General features: G+C 58.6%; 34 non-coding genes across 34 annotated transcripts; all 34 read left to right on the top strand.

Annotated features, from left to right (window-relative positions):
- Window positions 1-176: 176 nt before the first annotated feature.
- On the top strand, window positions 177-291 carry LOC146326087 (U5 spliceosomal RNA). Its single transcript, XR_014771074.1, has one exon. It is a non-coding gene; the product is annotated as a U5 spliceosomal RNA (small nuclear RNA).
- A 201-nt stretch (window positions 292-492) lies between these two features.
- On the top strand, window positions 493-683 carry LOC146326086 (U2 spliceosomal RNA). Its single transcript, XR_014770879.1, has one exon. It is a non-coding gene; the product is annotated as a U2 spliceosomal RNA (small nuclear RNA).
- A 632-nt stretch (window positions 684-1,315) lies between these two features.
- On the top strand, window positions 1,316-1,430 carry LOC146326085 (U5 spliceosomal RNA). The gene has a single exon (XR_014771072.1). It is a non-coding gene; the product is annotated as a U5 spliceosomal RNA (small nuclear RNA).
- Window positions 1,431-1,621: 191 nt separating this feature from the next.
- LOC146326084 (U2 spliceosomal RNA) lies at window positions 1,622-1,812 on the top strand. Its single transcript, XR_014770806.1, has one exon. It is a non-coding gene; the product is annotated as a U2 spliceosomal RNA (small nuclear RNA).
- Window positions 1,813-2,449: 637 nt separating this feature from the next.
- On the top strand, window positions 2,450-2,564 carry LOC146326083 (U5 spliceosomal RNA). The gene has a single exon (XR_014771071.1). It is a non-coding gene; the product is annotated as a U5 spliceosomal RNA (small nuclear RNA).
- A 201-nt stretch (window positions 2,565-2,765) lies between these two features.
- On the top strand, window positions 2,766-2,956 carry LOC146326082 (U2 spliceosomal RNA). The gene has a single exon (XR_014770878.1). It is a non-coding gene; the product is annotated as a U2 spliceosomal RNA (small nuclear RNA).
- Window positions 2,957-3,588: 632 nt separating this feature from the next.
- On the top strand, window positions 3,589-3,703 carry LOC146326081 (U5 spliceosomal RNA). The gene has a single exon (XR_014771070.1). It is a non-coding gene; the product is annotated as a U5 spliceosomal RNA (small nuclear RNA).
- Window positions 3,704-3,894: 191 nt separating this feature from the next.
- Window positions 3,895-4,085, top strand: LOC146326080 (U2 spliceosomal RNA). The gene has a single exon (XR_014770877.1). It is a non-coding gene; the product is annotated as a U2 spliceosomal RNA (small nuclear RNA).
- A 632-nt stretch (window positions 4,086-4,717) lies between these two features.
- LOC146326079 (U5 spliceosomal RNA) lies at window positions 4,718-4,832 on the top strand. Its single transcript, XR_014771069.1, has one exon. It is a non-coding gene; the product is annotated as a U5 spliceosomal RNA (small nuclear RNA).
- A 206-nt stretch (window positions 4,833-5,038) lies between these two features.
- On the top strand, window positions 5,039-5,229 carry LOC146326078 (U2 spliceosomal RNA). Its single transcript, XR_014770805.1, has one exon. It is a non-coding gene; the product is annotated as a U2 spliceosomal RNA (small nuclear RNA).
- Window positions 5,230-5,866: 637 nt separating this feature from the next.
- LOC146326077 (U5 spliceosomal RNA) lies at window positions 5,867-5,981 on the top strand. Its single transcript, XR_014771068.1, has one exon. It is a non-coding gene; the product is annotated as a U5 spliceosomal RNA (small nuclear RNA).
- A 191-nt stretch (window positions 5,982-6,172) lies between these two features.
- On the top strand, window positions 6,173-6,363 carry LOC146326076 (U2 spliceosomal RNA). The gene has a single exon (XR_014770804.1). It is a non-coding gene; the product is annotated as a U2 spliceosomal RNA (small nuclear RNA).
- Window positions 6,364-7,000: 637 nt separating this feature from the next.
- Window positions 7,001-7,115, top strand: LOC146326075 (U5 spliceosomal RNA). The gene has a single exon (XR_014771148.1). It is a non-coding gene; the product is annotated as a U5 spliceosomal RNA (small nuclear RNA).
- Window positions 7,116-7,321: 206 nt separating this feature from the next.
- On the top strand, window positions 7,322-7,512 carry LOC146326074 (U2 spliceosomal RNA). Its single transcript, XR_014770802.1, has one exon. It is a non-coding gene; the product is annotated as a U2 spliceosomal RNA (small nuclear RNA).
- A 637-nt stretch (window positions 7,513-8,149) lies between these two features.
- Window positions 8,150-8,264, top strand: LOC146326073 (U5 spliceosomal RNA). Its single transcript, XR_014771147.1, has one exon. It is a non-coding gene; the product is annotated as a U5 spliceosomal RNA (small nuclear RNA).
- Window positions 8,265-8,465: 201 nt separating this feature from the next.
- Window positions 8,466-8,656, top strand: LOC146326072 (U2 spliceosomal RNA). The gene has a single exon (XR_014770801.1). It is a non-coding gene; the product is annotated as a U2 spliceosomal RNA (small nuclear RNA).
- A 637-nt stretch (window positions 8,657-9,293) lies between these two features.
- Window positions 9,294-9,408, top strand: LOC146326071 (U5 spliceosomal RNA). The gene has a single exon (XR_014771067.1). It is a non-coding gene; the product is annotated as a U5 spliceosomal RNA (small nuclear RNA).
- A 201-nt stretch (window positions 9,409-9,609) lies between these two features.
- On the top strand, window positions 9,610-9,800 carry LOC146326070 (U2 spliceosomal RNA). Its single transcript, XR_014770800.1, has one exon. It is a non-coding gene; the product is annotated as a U2 spliceosomal RNA (small nuclear RNA).
- A 638-nt stretch (window positions 9,801-10,438) lies between these two features.
- On the top strand, window positions 10,439-10,553 carry LOC146326069 (U5 spliceosomal RNA). Its single transcript, XR_014771066.1, has one exon. It is a non-coding gene; the product is annotated as a U5 spliceosomal RNA (small nuclear RNA).
- A 201-nt stretch (window positions 10,554-10,754) lies between these two features.
- On the top strand, window positions 10,755-10,945 carry LOC146326068 (U2 spliceosomal RNA). Its single transcript, XR_014770876.1, has one exon. It is a non-coding gene; the product is annotated as a U2 spliceosomal RNA (small nuclear RNA).
- Window positions 10,946-11,577: 632 nt separating this feature from the next.
- On the top strand, window positions 11,578-11,692 carry LOC146326067 (U5 spliceosomal RNA). Its single transcript, XR_014771065.1, has one exon. It is a non-coding gene; the product is annotated as a U5 spliceosomal RNA (small nuclear RNA).
- A 191-nt stretch (window positions 11,693-11,883) lies between these two features.
- LOC146326066 (U2 spliceosomal RNA) lies at window positions 11,884-12,074 on the top strand. The gene has a single exon (XR_014770875.1). It is a non-coding gene; the product is annotated as a U2 spliceosomal RNA (small nuclear RNA).
- A 632-nt stretch (window positions 12,075-12,706) lies between these two features.
- LOC146326065 (U5 spliceosomal RNA) lies at window positions 12,707-12,821 on the top strand. The gene has a single exon (XR_014771064.1). It is a non-coding gene; the product is annotated as a U5 spliceosomal RNA (small nuclear RNA).
- A 191-nt stretch (window positions 12,822-13,012) lies between these two features.
- LOC146326064 (U2 spliceosomal RNA) lies at window positions 13,013-13,203 on the top strand. The gene has a single exon (XR_014770799.1). It is a non-coding gene; the product is annotated as a U2 spliceosomal RNA (small nuclear RNA).
- Window positions 13,204-13,849: 646 nt separating this feature from the next.
- Window positions 13,850-13,964, top strand: LOC146326063 (U5 spliceosomal RNA). Its single transcript, XR_014771063.1, has one exon. It is a non-coding gene; the product is annotated as a U5 spliceosomal RNA (small nuclear RNA).
- A 201-nt stretch (window positions 13,965-14,165) lies between these two features.
- On the top strand, window positions 14,166-14,356 carry LOC146326062 (U2 spliceosomal RNA). Its single transcript, XR_014770874.1, has one exon. It is a non-coding gene; the product is annotated as a U2 spliceosomal RNA (small nuclear RNA).
- A 632-nt stretch (window positions 14,357-14,988) lies between these two features.
- LOC146326061 (U5 spliceosomal RNA) lies at window positions 14,989-15,103 on the top strand. The gene has a single exon (XR_014771061.1). It is a non-coding gene; the product is annotated as a U5 spliceosomal RNA (small nuclear RNA).
- Window positions 15,104-15,294: 191 nt separating this feature from the next.
- On the top strand, window positions 15,295-15,485 carry LOC146326060 (U2 spliceosomal RNA). The gene has a single exon (XR_014770798.1). It is a non-coding gene; the product is annotated as a U2 spliceosomal RNA (small nuclear RNA).
- Window positions 15,486-16,122: 637 nt separating this feature from the next.
- LOC146326059 (U5 spliceosomal RNA) lies at window positions 16,123-16,237 on the top strand. The gene has a single exon (XR_014771060.1). It is a non-coding gene; the product is annotated as a U5 spliceosomal RNA (small nuclear RNA).
- A 201-nt stretch (window positions 16,238-16,438) lies between these two features.
- On the top strand, window positions 16,439-16,629 carry LOC146326058 (U2 spliceosomal RNA). The gene has a single exon (XR_014770873.1). It is a non-coding gene; the product is annotated as a U2 spliceosomal RNA (small nuclear RNA).
- A 632-nt stretch (window positions 16,630-17,261) lies between these two features.
- On the top strand, window positions 17,262-17,376 carry LOC146326057 (U5 spliceosomal RNA). The gene has a single exon (XR_014771059.1). It is a non-coding gene; the product is annotated as a U5 spliceosomal RNA (small nuclear RNA).
- A 191-nt stretch (window positions 17,377-17,567) lies between these two features.
- LOC146326056 (U2 spliceosomal RNA) lies at window positions 17,568-17,758 on the top strand. Its single transcript, XR_014770797.1, has one exon. It is a non-coding gene; the product is annotated as a U2 spliceosomal RNA (small nuclear RNA).
- Window positions 17,759-18,395: 637 nt separating this feature from the next.
- Window positions 18,396-18,510, top strand: LOC146326055 (U5 spliceosomal RNA). Its single transcript, XR_014771136.1, has one exon. It is a non-coding gene; the product is annotated as a U5 spliceosomal RNA (small nuclear RNA).
- A 201-nt stretch (window positions 18,511-18,711) lies between these two features.
- Window positions 18,712-18,902, top strand: LOC146326054 (U2 spliceosomal RNA). The gene has a single exon (XR_014770872.1). It is a non-coding gene; the product is annotated as a U2 spliceosomal RNA (small nuclear RNA).
- Window positions 18,903-19,326: the final 424 nt, after the last annotated feature.

The following is a 19,326-nucleotide window of genomic DNA, read 5'->3' as shown; positions in this document are numbered from 1 at the left end:
CACTGCCTGTATAGAGCCTGTGAGAGTGTCGGGGGTGTCGGGGGTGTTGGGGGGCAGGGGCAGGGGCAGGGGCGTGGCCCGGGAGTTTGGCGCACGCTAAGCCAAGCCGGGCTTACCGTGAGGCCGGGGACTGGGACGACAGACATCTTGGCTGGCGCGGAGGAGAGGGGCTGTACTTACTCGGGTTTCTCTTCAAAGCGCACAAGTCTTTCGCCTTTTACTAAAGACTTCCGTGGAGAGGAACACCAATGAGTTGAACCCATTTTTGGCAGGCTTTGCCCTTTGGCTGAGCCTTGCGCACTTGTGAAAAGCAAAGCAAAGCAAAGCAAAGCAAAGCAGCTGTCCTTCAAGTGGGCTCAGAGCCCAGCCATGGAGCCCTTGGGCAGAGGTGCTAAGCAGCGGCCCCCTCTGGTGCGCAGTTGAAACGGCTTCACCGCGGCCGGTGAGGACTGTTCCGGGAGGTGGGGTGGGGCAGCAAGGGGCTGGGTGGTCATCGCTTCTCGGCCTTTTGGCTAAGATCAAGTGTAGTATCTGTTCTTATCAGTTTAATATCTGATACGTCCCCTATAAGGGGACAACATATTAAAGGGATTTTTAGCACCGGGAGCTGAAAAAGGGGCTCGCTCCGTTCACTCCACGCATCGACCCGGTATTGCAGTGCCGCCGGGAACGGTGCACCTTCCTCCTGCCTTGTGGAAAAGCAAAACGCCAGTGCAGATTGAGGGCTCCGTGGCTCAACCGCAAGCCCGGAGACCGAAAAAGACCGGGGTTCAAAGTGGACGGCACCGCGGCCTGAACAGCGTCCTTAACGCCGCCTTGGCTCGCTGGCGTCCCTGCGGACTCGCGCTCTGAAACTACTGCATTTGAGCCTTGACGGCTGGGGAGGGGGAGGGAGCGCGGCTCGGAACGGAACGGAAAGAGGAGCAAGACAAAGCCTGACAAAAATGCAGCCAGGTTTGCACTTTGGACAGTCAGACAGAGAGGGAATATTGCCCCATTTTGAGCGGTCCTATATGCCCCTTTGAGTGTGCCGGCTGTTTTCCTTCCGGGTTTTCAGCCCATCCTCAGCGAGAGTCTGGAGGCGCCTGAGTCTCCCTGGTGCTTGGTAGCCTGCGCCCTACAGCCGGGACTCATCCTATCCGCGAAGCCACTGCCTGTATAGAGCCTGTGAGAGTGTCGGGGGTGTTGGGGGCCAGGGGCAGGGGCAGGGGCGTGGCCCGGGAGTTTGGCGCACGCTAAGCCAAGCCGGGCTTACCCTGAGGCCGGGGACTGGGACGACAGAGGTCTTGGCTGGCGCGGAGGAGAGGGGCTGTACTTACTCGGGTTTCTCTTCAAAGCGCACAAGTCTTTCGCCTTTTACTAAAGACTTCCGTGGAGAGGAACACCAATGAGTTGAACCCATTTTTGGCAGGCTTTGCCCTTTGGCTGAGCCTTGCGCACTTGTGAAAAGCAAAGCAAAGCAAAGCAGCTGTCCTTCAAGTGGGCTCAGAGCCCAGCCATGGAGCCCTTGGGCGGAGGTGCTAAGCAGCGGCCCCCTCTGGTGCGCAGTTGAAACGGCTTCACCGCGGCCGGTGAGGACTGTTCCGGGAGGTGGGGTGGGGCAGCAAGGGGCTGGGGGGTCATCGCTTCTCGGCCTTTTGGCTAAGATCAAGTGTAGTATCTGTTCTTATCAGTTTAATATCTGATACGTCCCCTATAAGGGGACAACATATTAAAGGGATTTTTAGCACCGGGAGCTGAAAAAGGGGCTCGCTCCGTTCACTCCACGCATCGACCCGGTATTGCAGTGCCGCCGGGAACGGTGCACCCTCCTCCTGCCTTGTGGAAAAGCAAAACGCCAGTGCAGATTGAGGGCTCCGTGGCTCAACCGCAAGCCCGGAGACCGAAAAAGACCGGGGTTCAAAGTGGACGGCACCGCGGCCTGAACAGCGTCCTTAACGCCGCCTTGGCTCGCTGGCGTCCCTGCGGACTCGCGCTCTGAAACTACTGCATTTGAGCCTTGACGGCTGGGGAGGGGGAGGGAGCGCGGCTCGGAACGGAACGGAACGGAAAGAGGAGCAAGACAAAGCCTGACAAAAATGCAGCCAGGTTTGCACTTTGGACAGTCAGACAGAGAGGGAATATTGCCCCATTTTGAGCGGTCCTATATGCCCCTTTGAGTGTGCCGGCTGTTTTCCTTCCGGGTTTTCAGCCCGTCCTCAGCGAGAGTCTGGAGGCGCCTGAGTCTCCCTGGTGCTCGGTAGCCTGCGCCCTACAGCCGGGACTCATCCTATCCGCGAAGCCACTGCCTGTATAGAGCCTGTGAGAGTGTCGGGGGTGTTGGGGGCCAGGGTCAGGGGCAGGGGCGTGGCCCGGGAGTTTGGCGCACGCTAAGCCAAGCCGGGCTTACCGTGAGGCCGGGGACTGGGACGACAGACATCTTGGCTGGCGCGGAGGAGAGGGGCTGTACTTACTCGGGTTTCTCTTCAAAGCGCACAAGTCTTTCGCCTTTTACTAAAGACTTCCGTGGAGAGGAACACCAATGAGTTGAACCCATTTTTGGCAGGCTTTGCCCTTTGGCTGAGCCTTGCGCACTTGTGAAAAGCAAAGCAAAGCAAAGCAAAGCAAAGCAGCTGTCCTTCAAGTGGGCTCAGAGCCCAGCCATGGAGCCCTTGGGCAGAGGTGCTAAGCAGCGGCCCCCTCTGGTGCGCAGTTGAAACGGCTTCACCGCGGCCGGTGAGGACTGTTCCGGGAGGTGGGGTGGGGCAGCAAGGGGCTGGGTGGTCATCGCTTCTCGGCCTTTTGGCTAAGATCAAGTGTAGTATCTGTTCTTATCAGTTTAATATCTGATACGTCCCCTATAAGGGGACAACATATTAAAGGGATTTTTAGCACCGGGAGCTGAAAAAGGGGCTCGCTCCGTTCACTCCACGCATCGACCCGGTATTGCAGTGCCGCCGGGAACGGTGCACCTTCCTCCTGCCTTGTGGAAAAGCAAAACGCCAGTGCAGATTGAGGGCTCCGTGGCTCAACCGCAAGCCCGGAGACCGAAAAAGACCGGGGTTCAAAGTGGACGGCACCGCGGCCTGAACAGCGTCCTTAACGCCGCCTTGGCTCGCTGGCGTCCCTGCGGACTCGCGCTCTGAAACTACTGCATTTGAGCCTTGACGGCTGGGGAGGGGGAGGGAGCGCGGCTCGGAACGGAACGGAAAGAGGAGCAAGACAAAGCCTGACAAAAATGCAGCCAGGTTTGCACTTTGGACAGTCAGACAGAGAGGGAATATTGCCCCATTTTGAGCGGTCCTATATGCCCCTTTGAGTGTGCCGGCTGTTTTCCTTCCGGGTTTTCAGCCCATCCTCAGCGAGAGTCTGGAGGCGCCTGAGTCTCCCTGGTGCTTGGTAGCCTGCGCCCTACAGCCGGGACTCATCCTATCCGCGAAGCCACTGCCTGTATAGAGCCTGTGAGAGTGTCGGGGGTGTTGGGGGCCAGGGGCAGGGGCAGGGGCGTGGCCCGGGAGTTTGGCGCACGCTAAGCCAAGCCGGGCTTACCCTGAGGCCGGGGACTGGGACGACAGAGGTCTTGGCTGGCGCGGAGGAGAGGGGCTGTACTTACTCGGGTTTCTCTTCAAAGCGCACAAGTCTTTCGCCTTTTACTAAAGACTTCCGTGGAGAGGAACACCAATGAGTTGAACCCATTTTTGGCAGGCTTTGCCCTTTGGCTGAGCCTTGCGCACTTGTGAAAAGCAAAGCAAAGCAAAGCAGCTGTCCTTCAAGTGGGCTCAGAGCCCAGCCATGGAGCCCTTGGGCGGAGGTGCTAAGCAGCGGCCCCCTCTGGTACGCAGTTGAAACGGCTTCACCGCGGCCGGTGAGGACTGTTCCGGGAGGTGGGGTGGGGCAGCAAGGGGCTGGGGGGTCATCGCTTCTCGGCCTTTTGGCTAAGATCAAGTGTAGTATCTGTTCTTATCAGTTTAATATCTGATACGTCCCCTATAAGGGGACAACATATTAAAGGGATTTTTAGCACCGGGAGCTGAAAAAGGGGCTCGCTCCGTTCACTCCACGCATCGACCCGGTATTGCAGTGCCGCCGGGAACGGTGCACCTTCCTCCTGCCTTGTGGAAAAGCAAAACGCCAGTGCAGATTGAGGGCTCCGTGGCTCAACCACAAGCCCGGAGACCGAAAAAGACCGGGGTTCAAAGTGGACGGCACCGCGGCCTGAACAGCGTCCTTAACGCCGCCTTGGCTCGCTGGCGTCCCTGCGGACTCGCGCTCTGAAACTACTGCATTTGAGCCTTGACGGCTGGGGAGGGGGAGGGAGCGCGGCTCGGAACGGAACGGAAAGAGGAGCAAGACAAAGCCTGACAAAAATGCAGCCAGGTTTGCACTTTGGACAGTCAGACAGAGAGGGAATATTGCCCCATTTTGAGCGGTCCTATATGCCCCTTTGAGTGTGCCGGCTGTTTTCCTTCCGGGTTTTCAGCCCGTCCTCAGCGAGAGTCTGGAGGTGCCTGAGTCTCCCTGGTGCTCGGTAGCCTGCGCCCTACAGCCGGGACTCATCCTATCCGCGAAGCCACTGCCTGTATAGAGCCTGTGAGAGTGTCGGGGGTGTTGGGGGCCAGGGGCAGGGGCAGGGGCGTGGCCCGGGAGTTTGGCGCACGCTAAGCCAAGCCGGGCTTACCGTGAGGCCGGGGACTGGGACGACAGACATCTTGGCTGGCGCGGAGGAGAGGGGCTGTACTTACTCGGGTTTCTCTTCAAAGCGCACAAGTCTTTCGCCTTTTACTAAAGACTTCCGTGGAGAGGAACACCAATGAGTTGAACCCATTTTTGGCAGGCTTTGCCCTTTGGCTGAGCCTTGCGCACTTGTGAAAAGCAAAGCAAAGCAAAGCAAAGCAAAGCAAAGCAGCTGTCCTTCAAGTGGGCTCAGAGCCCAGCCATGGAGCCCTTGGGCGGAGGTGCTAAGCAGCGGCCCCCTCTGGTGCGCAGTTGAAACGGCTTCACCGCGGCCGGTGAGGACTGTTCCGGGAGGTGGGGTGGGGCAGCAAGGGGCTGGGGGGTCATCGCTTCTCGGCCTTTTGGCTAAGATCAAGTGTAGTATCTGTTCTTATCAGTTTAATATCTGATACGTCCCCTATAAGGGGACAACATATTAAAGGGATTTTTAGCACCGGGAGCTGAAAAAGGGGCTCGCTCCGTTCACTCCACGCATCGACCCGGTATTGCAGTGCCGCCGGGAACGGTGCACCCTCCTCCTGCCTTGTGGAAAAGCAAAACGCCAGTGCAGATTGAGGGCTCCGTGGCTCAACCGCAAGCCCGGAGACCGAAAAAGACCGGGGTTCAAAGTGGACGGCACCGCGGCCTGAACAGCGTCCTTAACGCCGCCTTGGCTCGCTGGCGTCCCTGCGGACTCGCGCTCTGAAACTACTGCATTTGAGCCTTGACGGCTGGGGAGGGGGAGGGAGCGCGGCTCGGAACGGAACGGAACGGAAAGAGGAGCAAGACAAAGCCTGACAAAAATGCAGCCAGGTTTGCACTTTGGACAGTCAGACAGAGAGGGAATATTGCCCCATTTTGAGCGGTCCTATATGCCCCTTTGAGTGTGCCAGCTGTTTTCCTTCCGGGTTTTCAGCCCGTCCTCAGCGAGAGTCTGGAGGCGCCTGAGTCTCCCTGGTGCTCGGTAGCCTGCGCCCTACAGCCGGGACTCATCCTATCCGCGAAGCCACTGCCTGTATAGAGCCTGTGAGAGTGTCGGGGGTGTTTGGGGCCAGGGGCAGGGGCAGGGGCGTGGCCCGGGAGTTTGGCGCACGCTAAGCCAAGCCGGGCTTACCGTGAGGCCGGGGACTGGGACGACAGACATCTTGGCTGGCGCGGAGGAGAGGGGCTGTACTTACTCGGGTTTCTCTTCAAAGCGCACAAGTCTTTCGCCTTTTACTAAAGACTTCCGTGGAGAGGAACACCAATGAGTTGAACCCATTTTTGGCAGGCTTTGCCCTTTGGCTGAGCCTTGCGCACTTGTGAAAAGCAAAGCAAAGCAAAGCAGCTGTCCTTCAAGTGGGCTCAGAGCCCAGCCATGGAGCCCTTGGGCGGAGGTGCTAAGCAGCGGCCCCCTCTGGTGCGCAGTTGAAACGGCTTCACCGTGGCCGGTGAGGACTGTTCCGGGAGGTGGGGTGGGGCAGCAAGGGGCTGGGGGGTCATCGCTTCTCGGCCTTTTGGCTAAGATCAAGTGTAGTATCTGTTCTTATCAGTTTAATATCTGATACGTCCCCTATAAGGGGACAACATATTAAAGGGATTTTTAGCACCGGGAGCTGAAAAAGGGGCTCGCTCCGTTCACTCCACGCATCGACCCGGTATTGCAGTGCCGCCGGGAACGGTGCACCCTCCTCCTGCCTTGTGGAAAAGCAAAACGCCAGTGCAGATTGAGGGCTCCGTGGCTCAACCGCAAGCCCGGAGACCGAAAAAGACCGGGGTTCAAAGTGGACGGCACCGCGGCCTGAACAGCGTCCTTAACGCCGCCTTGGCTCGCTGGCGTCCCTGCGGACTCGCGCTCTGAAACTACTGCATTTGAGCCTTGACGGCTGGGGAGGGGGAGGGAGCGCGGCTCGGAACGGAACGGAACGGAAAGAGGAGCAAGACAAAGCCTGACAAAAATGCAGCCAGGTTTGCACTTTGGACAGTCAGACAGAGAGGGAATATTGCCCCATTTTGAGCGGTCCTATATGCCCCTTTGAGTGTGCCGGCTGTTTTCCTTCCGGGTTTTCAGCCCGTCCTCAGCGAGAGTCTGGAGGCGCCTGAGTCTCCCTGGTGCTCGGTAGCCTGCGCCCTACAGCCGGGACTCATCCTATCCGCGAAGCCACTGCCTGTATAGAGCCTGTGAGAGTGTCGGGGGTGTTGGGGGCCAGGGGCAGGGGCAGGGGCGTGGCCCGGGAGTTTGGCGCACGCTAAGCCAAGCCGGGCTTACCGTGAGGCCGGGGACTGGGACGACAGACGTCTTGGCTGGCGCGGAGGAGAGGGGCTGTACTTACTCGGGTTTCTCTTCAAAGCGCACAAGTCTTTCGCCTTTTACTAAAGACTTCCATGGAGAGGAACACCAATGAGTTGAACCCATTTTTGGCAGGCTTTGCCCTTTGGCTGAGCCTTGCGCACTTGTGAAAAGCAAAGCAAAGCAAAGCAAAGCAAAGCAAAGCAGCTGTCCTTCAAGTGGGCTCAGAGCCCAGCCATGGAGCCCTTGGGCGGAGGTGCTAAGCAGCGGCCCCCTCTGGTGCGCAGTTGAAACGGCTTCACCGCGGCCGGTGAGGACTGTTCCGGGAGGTGGGGTGGGGCAGCAAGGGGCTGGGGGGTCATCGCTTCTCGGCCTTTTGGCTAAGATCAAGTGTAGTATCTGTTCTTATCAGTTTAATATCTGATACGTCCCCTATAAGGGGACAACATATTAAAGGGATTTTTAGCACCGGGAGCTGAAAAAGGGGCTCGCTCCGTTCACTCCACGCATCGACCCGGTATTGCAGTGCCGCCGGGAACGGTGCACCCTCCTCCTGCCTTGTGGAAAAGCAAAACGCCAGTGCAGATTGAGGGCTCCGTGGCTCAACCGCAAGCCCGGAGACCGAAAAAGACCGGGGTTCAAAGTGGACGGCACCGCGGCCTGAACAGCGTCCTTAACGCCGCCTTGGCTCGCTGGCGTCCCTGCGGACTCGCGCTCTGAAACTACTGCATTTGAGCCTTGACGGCTGGGGAGGGGGAGGGAGCGCGGCTCGGAACGGAACGGAACGGAAAGAGGAGCAAGACAAAGCCTGACAAAAATGCAGCCAGGTTTGCACTTTGGACAGTCAGACAGAGAGGGAATATTGCCCCATTTTGAGCGGTCCTATATGCCCCTTTGAGTGTGCCGGCTGTTTTCCTTCCGGGTTTTCAGCCCGTCCTCAGCGAGAGTCTGGAGGCGCCTGAGTCTCCCTGGTGCTCGGTAGCCTGCGCCCTACAGCCGGGACTCATCCTATCCGCGAAGCCACTGCCTGTATAGAGCCTGTGAGAGTGTCGGGGGTGTTGGGGGCCAGGGGCAGGGGCAGGGGCGTGGCCCGGGAGTTTGGCGCACGCTAAGCCAAGCCGGGCTTACCGTGAGGCCGGGGACTGGGACGACAGACGTCTTGGCTGGCGCGGAGGAGAGGGGCTGTACTTACTCGGGTTTCTCTTCAAAGCGCACAAGTCTTTCGCCTTTTACTAAAGACTTCCATGGAGAGGAACACCAATGAGTTGAACCCATTTTTGGCAGGCTTTGCCCTTTGGCTGAGCCTTGCGCACTTGTGAAAAGCAAAGCAAAGCAAAGCAAAGCAAAGCAGCTGTCCTTCAAGTGGGCTCAGAGCCCAGCCATGGAGCCCTTGGGCGGAGGTGCTAAGCAGCGGCCCCCTCTGGTGCGCAGTTGAAACGGCTTCACCGCGGCCGGTGAGGACTGTTCCGGGAGGTGGGGTGGGGCAGCAAGGGGCTGGGGGGTCATCGCTTCTCGGCCTTTTGGCTAAGATCAAGTGTAGTATCTGTTCTTATCAGTTTAATATCTGATACGTCCCCTATAAGGGGACAACATATTAAAGGGATTTTTAGCACCGGGAGCTGAAAAAGGGGCTCGCTCCGTTCACTCCACGCATCGACCCGGTATTGCAGTGCCGCCGGGAACGGTGCACCCTCCTCCTGCCTTGTGGAAAAGCAAAACGCCAGTGCAGATTGAGGGCTCCGTGGCTCAACCGCAAGCCCGGAGACCGAAAAAGACCGGGGTTCAAAGTGGACGGCACCGCGGCCTGAACAGCGTCCTTAACGCCGCCTTGGCTCGCTGGCGTCCCTGCGGACTCGCGCTCTGAAACTACTGCATTTGAGCCTTGACGGCTGGGGAGGGGGAGGGAGCGCGGCTCGGAACGGAACGGAACGGAAAGAGGAGCAAGACAAAGCCTGACAAAAATGCAGCCAGGTTTGCACTTTGGACAGTCAGACAGAGAGGGAATATTGCCCCATTTTGAGCGGTCCTATATGCCCCTTTGAGTGTGCCGGCTGTTTTCCTTCCGGGTTTTCAGCCCGTCCTCAGCGAGAGTCTGGAGGCGCCTGAGTCTCCCTGGTGCTCGGTAGCCTGCGCCCTACAGCCGGGACTCATCCTATCCGCGAAGCCACTGCCTGTATAGAGCCTGTGAGAGTGTCGGGGGTGTTGGGGGCCAGGGGCAGGGGCAGGGGCGTGGCCCGGGAGTTTGGCGCACGCTAAGCCAAGCCGGGCTTACCGTGAGGCCGGGGACTGGGACGACAGACGTCTTGGCTGGCGCGGAGGAGAGGGGCTGTACTTACTCGGGTTTCTCTTCAAAGCGCACAAGTCTTTCGCCTTTTACTAAAGACTTCCGTGGAGAGGAACACCAATGAGTTGAACCCATTTTTGGCAGGCTTTGCCCTTTGGCTGAGCCTTGCGCACTTGTGAAAAGCAAAGCAAAGCAAAGCAAAGCAAAGCAGCTGTCCTTCAAGTGGGCTCAGAGCCCAGCCATGGAGCCCTTGGGCGGAGGTGCTAAGCAGCGGCCCCCTCTGGTGCGCAGTTGAAACGGCTTCACCGCGGCCGGTGAGGACTGTTCCGGGAGGTGGGGTGGGGCAGCAAGGGGCTGGGGGGTCATCGCTTCTCGGCCTTTTGGCTAAGATCAAGTGTAGTATCTGTTCTTATCAGTTTAATATCTGATACGTCCCCTATAAGGGGACAACATATTAAAGGGATTTTTAGCACCGGGAGCTGAAAAAGGGGCTCGCTCCGTTCACTCCACGCATCGACCCGGTATTGCAGTGCCGCCGGGAACGGTGCACCCTCCTCCTGCCTTGTGGAAAAGCAAAAACGCCAGTGCAGATTGAGGGCTCCGTGGCTCAACCGCAAGCCCGGAGACCGAAAAAGACCGGGGTTCAAAGTGGACGGCACCGCGGCCTGAACAGCGTCCTTAACGCCGCCTTGGCTCGCTGGCGTCCCTGCGGACTCGCGCTCTGAAACTACTGCATTTGAGCCTTGACGGCTGGGGAGGGGGAGGGAGCGCGGCTCGGAACGGAACGGAACGGAAAGAGGAGCAAGACAAAGCCTGACAAAAATGCAGCCAGGTTTGCACTTTGGACAGTCAGACAGAGAGGGAATATTGCCCCATTTTGAGCGGTCCTATATGCCCCTTTGAGTGTGCCGGCTGTTTTCCTTCCGGGTTTTCAGCCCGTCCTCAGCGAGAGTCTGGAGGCGCCTGAGTCTCCCTGGTGCTCGGTAGCCTGCGCCCTACAGCCGGGACTCATCCTATCCGCGAAGCCACTGCCTGTATAGAGCCTGTGAGAGTGTCGGGGGTGTTGGGGGCCAGGGGCAGGGGCAGGGGCGTGGCCCGGGAGTTTGGCGCACGCTAAGCCAAGCCGGGCTTACCGTGAGGCCGGGGACTGGGACGACAGACATCTTGGCTGGCGCGGAGGAGAGGGGCTGTACTTACTCGGGTTTCTCTTCAAAGCGCACAAGTCTTTCGCCTTTTACTAAAGACTTCCGTGGAGAGGAACACCAATGAGTTGAACCCATTTTTGGCAGGCTTTGCCCTTTGGCTGAGCCTTGCGCACTTGTGAAAAGCAAAGCAAAGCAAAGCAAAGCAAAGCAGCTGTCCTTCAAGTGGGCTCAGAGCCCAGCCATGGAGCCCTTGGGCAGAGGTGCTAAGCAGCGGCCCCCTCTGGTGCGCAGTTGAAACGGCTTCACCGCGGCCGGTGAGGACTGTTCCGGGAGGTGGGGTGGGGCAGCAAGGGGCTGGGTGGTCATCGCTTCTCGGCCTTTTGGCTAAGATCAAGTGTAGTATCTGTTCTTATCAGTTTAATATCTGATACGTCCCCTATAAGGGGACAACATATTAAAGGGATTTTTAGCACCGGGAGCTGAAAAAGGGGCTCGCTCCGTTCACTCCACGCATCGACCCGGTATTGCAGTGCCGCCGGGAACGGTGCACCTTCCTCCTGCCTTGTGGAAAAGCAAAACGCCAGTGCAGATTGAGGGCTCCGTGGCTCAACCGCAAGCCCGGAGACCGAAAAAGACCGGGGTTCAAAGTGGACGGCACCGCGGCCTGAACAGCGTCCTTAACGCCGCCTTGGCTCGCTGGCGTCCCTGCGGACTCGCGCTCTGAAACTACTGCATTTGAGCCTTGACGGCTGGGGAGGGGGAGGGAGCGCGGCTCGGAACGGAACGGAAAGAGGAGCAAGACAAAGCCTGACAAAAATGCAGCCAGGTTTGCACTTTGGACAGTCAGACAGAGAGGGAATATTGCCCCATTTTGAGCGGTCCTATATGCCCCTTTGAGTGTGCCGGCTGTTTTCCTTCCGGGTTTTCAGCCCATCCTCAGCGAGAGTCTGGAGGCGCCTGAGTCTCCCTGGTGCTCGGTAGCCTGCGCCCTACAGCCGGGACTCATCCTATCCGCGAAGCCACTGCCTGTATAGAGCCTGTGAGAGTGTCGGGGGTGTTGGGGGCCAGGGGCAGGGGCAGGGGCGTGGCCTGGGAGTTTGGCGCACGCTAAGCCAAGCCGGGCTTACCCTGAGGCCGGGGACTGGGACGACAGAGGTCTTGGCTGGCGCGGAGGAGAGGGGCTGTACTTACTCGGGTTTCTCTTCAAAGCGCACAAGTCTTTCGCCTTTTACTAAAGACTTCCGTGGAGAGGAACACCAATGAGTTGAACCCATTTTTGGCAGGCTTTGCCCTTTGGCTGAGCCTTGCGCACTTGTGAAAAGCAAAGCAAAGCAAAGCAGCTGTCCTTCAAGTGGGCTCAGAGCCCAGCCATGGAGCCCTTGGGCAGAGGTGCTAAGCAGCGGCCCCCTCTGGTGCGCAGTTGAAACGGCTTCACCGCGGCCGGTGAGGACTGTTCCGGGAGGTGGGGTGGGGCAGCAAGGGGCTGGGTGGTCATCGCTTCTCGGCCTTTTGGCTAAGATCAAGTGTAGTATCTGTTCTTATCAGTTTAATATCTGATACGTCCCCTATAAGGGGACAACATATTAAAGGGATTTTTAGCACCGGGAGCTGAAAAAGGGGCTCGCTCCGTTCACTCCACGCATCGACCCGGTATTGCAGTGCCGCCGGGAACGGTGCACCTTCCTCCTGCCTTGTGGAAAAGCAAAACGCCAGTGCAGATTGAGGGCTCCGTGGCTCAACCGCAAGCCCGGAGACCGAAAAAGACCGGGGTTCAAAGTGGACGGCACCGCGGCCTGAACAGCGTCCTTAACGCCGCCTTGGCTCGCTGGCGTCCCTGCGGACTCGCGCTCTGAAACTACTGCATTTGAGCCTTGACGGCTGGGGAGGGGGAGGGAGCGCGGCTCGGAACGGAACGGAAAGAGGAGCAAGACAAAGCCTGACAAAAATGCAGCCAGGTTTGCACTTTGGACAGTCAGACAGAGAGGGAATATTGCCCCATTTTGAGCGGTCCTATATGCCCCTTTGAGTGTGCCGGCTGTTTTCCTTCCGGGTTTTCAGCCCATCCTCAGCGAGAGTCTGGAGGCGCCTGAGTCTCCCTGGTGCTCGGTAGCCTGCGCCCTACAGCCGGGACTCATCCTATCCGCGAAGCCACTGCCTGTATAGAGCCTGTGAGAGTGTCGGGGGTGTTGGGGGCCAGGGGCAGGGGCAGGGGCGTGGCCCGGGAGTTTGGCGCACGCTAAGCCAAGCCGGGCTTACCCTGAGGCCGGGGACTGGGACGACAGAGGTCTTGGCTGGCGCGGAGGAGAGGGGCTGTACTTACTCGGGTTTCTCTTCAAAGCGCACAAGTCTTTCGCCTTTTACTAAAGACTTCCGTGGAGAGGAACACCAATGAGTTGAACCCATTTTTGGCAGGCTTTGCCCTTTGGCTGAGCCTTGCGCACTTGTGAAAAGCAAAGCAAAGCAAAGCAGCTGTCCTTCAAGTGGGCTCAGAGCCCAGCCATGGAGCCCTTGGGCGGAGGTGCTAAGCAGCGGCCCCCTCTGGTGCGCAGTTGAAACGGCTTCACCGCGGCCGGTGAGGACTGTTCCGGGAGGTGGGGTGGGGCAGCAAGGGGCTGGGGGGTCATCGCTTCTCGGCCTTTTGGCTAAGATCAAGTGTAGTATCTGTTCTTATCAGTTTAATATCTGATACGTCCCCTATAAGGGGACAACATATTAAAGGGATTTTTAGCACCGGGAGCTGAAAAAGGGGCTCGCTCCGTTCACTCCACGCATCGACCCGGTATTGCAGTGCCGCCGGGAACGGTGCACCCTCCTCCTGCCTTGTGGAAAAGCAAAACGCCAGTGCAGATTGAGGGCTCCGTGGCTCAACCGCAAGCCCGGAGACCGAAAAAGACCGGGGTTCAAAGTGGACGGCACCGCGGCCTGAACAGCGTCCTTAACGCCGCCTTGGCTCGCTGGCGTCCCTGCGGACTCGCGCTCTGAAACTACTGCATTTGAGCCTTGACGGCTGGGGAGGGGGAGGGAGCGCGGCTCGGAACGGAACGGAACGGAAAGAGGAGCAAGACAAAGCCTGACAAAAATGCAGCCAGGTTTGCACTTTGGACAGTCAGACAGAGAGGGAATATTGCCCCATTTTGAGCGGTGCTATATGCCCCTTTGAGTGTGCCGGCTGTTTTCCTTCCGGGTTTTCAGCCCGTCCTCAGCGAGAGTCTGGAGGCGCCTGAGTCTCCCTGGTGCTCGGTAGCCTGCGCCCTACAGCCGGGACTCATCCTATCCGCGAAGCCACTGCCTGTATAGAGCCTGTGAGAGTGTCGGGGGTGTCGGGGGTGTTGGGGGCCAGGGGCAGGGGCAGGGGCGTGGCCCGGGAGTTTGGCGCACGCTAAGCCAAGCCGGGCTTACCGTGAGGCCGGGGACTGGGACGACAGACATCTTGGCTGGCGCGGAGGAGAGGGGCTGTACTTACTCGGGTTTCTCTTCAAAGCGCACAAGTCTTTCGCCTTTTACTAAAGACTTCCGTGGAGAGGAACACCAATGAGTTGAACCCATTTTTGGCAGGCTTTGCCCTTTGGCTGAGCCTTGCGCACTTGTGAAAAGCAAAGCAAAGCAAAGCAAAGCAAAGCAGCTGTCCTTCAAGTGGGCTCAGAGCCCAGCCATGGAGCCCTTGGGCAGAGGTGCTAAGCAGCGGCCCCCTCTGGTGCGCAGTTGAAACGGCTTCACCGCGGCCGGTGAGGACTGTTCCGGGAGGTGGGGTGGGGCAGCAAGGGGCTGGGTGGTCATCGCTTCTCGGCCTTTTGGCTAAGATCAAGTGTAGTATCTGTTCTTATCAGTTTAATATCTGATACGTCCCCTATAAGGGGACAACATATTAAAGGGATTTTTAGCACCGGGAGCTGAAAAAGGGGCTCGCTCCGTTCACTCCACGCATCGACCCGGTATTGCAGTGCCGCCGGGAACGGTGCACCTTCCTCCTGCCTTGTGGAAAAGCAAAACGCCAGTGCAGATTGAGGGCTCCGTGGCTCAACCGCAAGCCCGGAGACCGAAAAAGACCGGGGTTCAAAGTGGACGGCACCGCGGCCTGAACAGCGTCCTTAACGCCGCCTTGGCTCGCTGGCGTCCCTGCGGACTCGCGCTCTGAAACTACTGCATTTGAGCCTTGACGGCTGGGGAGGGGGAGGGAGCGCGGCTCGGAACGGAACGGAAAGAGGAGCAAGACAAAGCCTGACAAAAATGCAGCCAGGTTTGCACTTTGGACAGTCAGACAGAGAGGGAATATTGCCCCATTTTGAGCGGTCCTATATGCCCCTTTGAGTGTGCCGGCTGTTTTCCTTCCGGGTTTTCAGCCCATCCTCAGCGAGAGTCTGGAGGCGCCTGAGTCTCCCTGGTGCTCGGTAGCCTGCGCCCTACAGCCGGGACTCATCCTATCCGCGAAGCCACTGCCTGTATAGAGCCTGTGAGAGTGTCGGGGGTGTTGGGGGCCAGGGGCAGGGGCAGGGGCGTGGCCCGGGAGTTTGGCGCACGCTAAGCCAAGCCGGGCTTACCCTGAGGCCGGGGACTGGGACGACAGAGGTCTTGGCTGGCGCGGAGGAGAGGGGCTGTACTTACTCGGGTTTCTCTTCAAAGCGCACAAGTCTTTCGCCTTTTACTAAAGACTTCCGTGGAGAGGAACACCAATGAGTTGAACCCATTTTTGGCAGGCTTTGCCCTTTGGCTGAGCCTTGCGCACTTGTGAAAAGCAAAGCAAAGCAAAGCAGCTGTCCTTCAAGTGGGCTCAGAGCCCAGCCATGGAGCCCTTGGGCGGAGGTGCTAAGCAGCGGCCCCCTCTGGTGCGCAGTTGAAACGGCTTCACCGCGGCCGGTGAGGACTGTTCCGGGAGGTGGGGTGGGGCAGCAAGGGGCTGGGGGGTCATCGCTTCTCGGCCTTTTGGCTAAGATCAAGTGTAGTATCTGTTCTTATCAGTTTAATATCTGATACGTCCCCTATAAGGGGACAACATATTAAAGGGATTTTTAGCACCGGGAGCTGAAAAAGGGGCTCGCTCCGTTCACTCCACGCATCGACCCGGTATTGCAGTGCCGCCGGGAACGGTGCACCCTCCTCCTGCCTTGTGGAAAAGCAAAACGCCAGTGCAGATTGAGGGCTCCGTGGCTCAACCGCAAGCCCGGAGACCGAAAAAGACCGGGGTTCAAAGTGGACGGCACCGCGGCCTGAACAGCGTCCTTAACGCCGCCTTGGCTCGCTGGCGTCCCTGCGGACTCGCGCTCTGAAACTACTGCATTTGAGCCTTGACGGCTGGGGAGGGGGAGGGAGCGCGGCTCGGAACGGAACGGAACGGAAAGAGGAGCAAGACAAAGCCTGACAAAAATGCAGCCAGGTTTGCACTTTGGACAGTCAGACAGAGAGGGAATATTGCCCCATTTTGAGCGGTGCTATATGCCCCTTTGAGTGTGCCGGCTGTTTTCCTTCCGGGTTTTCAGCCCGTCCTCAGCGAGAGTCTGGAGGCGCCTGAGTCTCCCTGGTGCTCGGTAGCCTGCGCCCTACAGCCGGGACTCATCCTATCCGCGAAGCCACTGCCTGTATAGAGCCTGTGAGAGTGTCGGGGGTGTTGGGGGCCAGGGGCAGGGGCAGGGGCGTGGCCCGGGAGTTTGGCGCACGCTAAGCCAAGCCGGGCTTACCGTGAGGCCGGGGACTGGGACGACAGACATCTTGGCTGGCGCGGAGGAGAGGGGCTGTACTTACTCGGGTTTCTCTTCAAAGCGCACAAGTCTTTCGCCTTTTACTAAAGACTTCCGTGGAGAGGAACACCAATGAGTTGAACCCATTTTTGGCAGGCTTTGCCCTTTGGCTGAGCCTTGCGCACTTGTGAAAAGCAAAGCAAAGCAAAGCAAAGCAAAGCAGCTGTCCTTCAAGTGGGCTCAGAGCCCAGCCATGGAGCCCTTGGGCAGAGGTGCTAAGCAGCGGCCCCCTCTGGTGCGCAGTTGAAACGGCTTCACCGCGGCCGGTGAGGACTGTTCCGGGAGGTGGGGTGGGGCAGCAAGGGGCTGGGTGGTCATCGCTTCTCGGCCTTTTGGCTAAGATCAAGTGTAGTATCTGTTCTTATCAGTTTAATATCTGATACGTCCCCTATAAGGGGACAACATATTAAAGGGATTTTTAGCACCGGGAGCTGAAAAAGGGGCTCGCTCCGTTCACTCCACGCATCGACCCGGTATTGCAGTGCCGCCGGGAACGGTGCACCTTCCTCCTGCCTTGTGGAAAAGCAAAACGCCAGTGCAGATTGAGGGCTCCGTGGCTCAACCGCAAGCCCGGAGACCGAAAAAGACCGGGGTTCAAAGTGGACGGCACCGCGGCCTGAACAGCGTCCTTAACGCCGCCTTGGCTCGCTGGCGTCCCTGCGGACTCGCGCTCTGAAACTACTGCATTTGAGCCTTGACGGCTGGGGAGGGGGAGGGAGCGCGGCTCGGAACGGAACGGAAAGAGGAGCAAGACAAAGCCTGACAAAAATGCAGCCAGGTTTGCACTTTGGACAGTCAGACAGAGAGGGAATATTGCCCCATTTTGAGCGGTCCTATATGCCCCTTTGAGTGTGCCGGCTGTTTTCCTTCCGGGTTTTCAGCCCATCCTCAGCGAGAGTCTGGAGGCGCCTGAGTCTCCCTGGTGCTTGGTAGCCTGCGCCCTACAGCCGGGACTCATCCTATCCGCGAAGCCACTGCCTGTATAGAGCCTGTGAGAGTGTCGGGGGTGTTGGGGGCCAGGGGCAGGGGCAGGGGCGTGGCCCGGGAGTTTGGCGCACGCTAAGCCAAGCCGGGCTTACCCTGAGGCCGGGGACTGGGACGACAGAGGTCTTGGCTGGCGCGGAGGAGAGGGGCTGTACTTACTCGGGTTTCTCTTCAAAGCGCACAAGTCTTTCGCCTTTTACTAAAGACTTCCGTGGAGAGGAACACCAATGAGTTGAACCCATTTTTGGCAGGCTTTGCCCTTTGGCTGAGCCTTGCGCACTTGTGAAAAGCAAAGCAAAGCAAAGCAGCTGTCCTTCAAGTGGGCTCAGAGCCCAGCCATGGAGCCCTTGGGCGGAGGTGCTAAGCAGCGGCCCCCTCTGGTGCGCAGTTGAAACGGCTTCACCGCGGCCGGTGAGGACTGTTCCGGGAGGTGGGGTGGGGCAGCAAGGGGCTGGGGGGTCATCGCTTCTCGGCCTTTTGGCTAAGATCAAGTGTAGTATCTGTTCTTATCAGTTTAATATCTGATACGTCCCCTATAAGGGGACAACATATTAAAGGGATTTTTAGCACCGGGAGCTGAAAAAGGGGCTCGCTCCGTTCACTCCACGCATCGACCCGGTATTGCAGTGCCGCCGGGAACGGTGCACCCTCCTCCTGCCTTGTGGAAAAGCAAAACGCCAGTGCAGATTGAGGGCTCCGTGGCTCAACCGCAAGCCCGGAGACCGAAAAAGACCGGGGTTCAAAGTGGACGGCACCGCGGCCTGAACAGCGTCCTTAACGCCGCCTTGGCTCGCTGGCGTCCCTGCGGACTCGCGCTCTGAAACTACTGCATTTGAGCCTTGACGGCTGGGGAGGGGGAGGGAGCGCGGCTCGGAACGGAACGGAACGGAAAGAGGAGCAAGACAAAGCCTGACAAAAATGCAGCCAGGTTTGCACTTTGGACAGTCAGACAGAGAGGGAATATTGCCCCATTTTGAGCGGTCCTATATGCCCCTTTGAGTGTGCCGGCTTTTTTCCTTCCGGGTTTTCAGCCCGTCCTCAGCGAGAGTCTGGAGGCGCCTGAGTCTCCCTGGTGCTCGGTAGCCTGCGCCCTACAGCCGGGACTCATCCTATCCGCGAAGCCACTGCCTGTATAGAGCCTGTGAGAGTGTCGGGGGTGTTGGGGGCCAGGGGCAGGGGCAGGGGCGTGGCCCGGGAGTTTGGCGCACGCTAAGCCAAGCCGGGCTTACCGTGAGGCCGGGGACTGGGACGACAGACATCTTGGCTGGCGCGGAGGAGAGGGGCTGTACTTACTTGGGTTTCTCTTCAAAGCGCACAAGTCTTTCGCCTTTTACTAAAGACTTCCGTGGAGAGGAACACCAATGAGTTGAACCCATTTTTGGCAGGCTTTGCCCTTTGGCTGAGCCTTGCGCACTTGTGAAAAGCAAAGCAAAGCAAAGCAAAGCAAAGCAGCTGTCCTTCAAGTGGGCTCAGAGCCCAGCCATGGAGCCCTTGGGCGGAGGTGCTAAGCAGCGGCCCCCTCTGGTGCGCAGTTGAAACGGCTTCACCGCGGCCGGTGAGGACTGTTCCGGGAGGTGGGGTGGGGCAGCAAGGGGCTGGGGGGTCATCGCTTCTCGGCCTTTTGGCTAAGATCAAGTGTAGTATCTGTTCTTATCAGTTTAATATCTGATACGTCCCCTATAAGGGGACAACATATTAAAGGGATTTTTAGCACCGGGAGCTGAAAAAGGGGCTCGCTCCGTTCACTCCACGCATCGACCCGGTATTGCAGTGCCGCCGGGAACGGTGCACCTTCCTCCTGCCTTGTGGAAAAGCAAAACGCCAGTGCAGATTGAGGGCTCCGTGGCTCAACCGCAAGCCCGGAGACCGAAAAAGACCGGGGTTCAAAGTGGACGGCACCGCGGCCTGAACAGCGTCCTTAACGCCGCCTTGGCTCGCTGGCGTCCCTGCGGACTCGCGCTCTGAAACTACTGCATTTGAGCCTTGACGGCTGGGGAGGGGGAGGGAGCGCGGCTCGGAACGGAACGGAAAGAGGAGCAAGACAAAGCCTGACAAAAATGCAGCCAGGTTTGCACTTTGGACAGTCAGACAGAGAGGGAATATTGCCCCATTTTGAGCGGTCCTATATGCCCCTTTGAGTGTGCCGGCTGTTTTCCTTCCGGGTTTTCAGCCCGTCCTCAGCGAGAGTCTGGAGGTGCCTGAGTCTCCCTGGTGCTCGGT

Source organism: Lutjanus erythropterus, chromosome 6, assembly GCF_056507025.1.
Source record: "Lutjanus erythropterus isolate fLutEry1 chromosome 6, fLutEry1.hap2, whole genome shotgun sequence".
Taxonomy (NCBI): domain Eukaryota; kingdom Metazoa; phylum Chordata; class Actinopteri; order Lutjaniformes; family Lutjanidae; genus Lutjanus; species Lutjanus erythropterus.
This window is presented reverse-complemented; position numbering and strand designations above follow the sequence as displayed.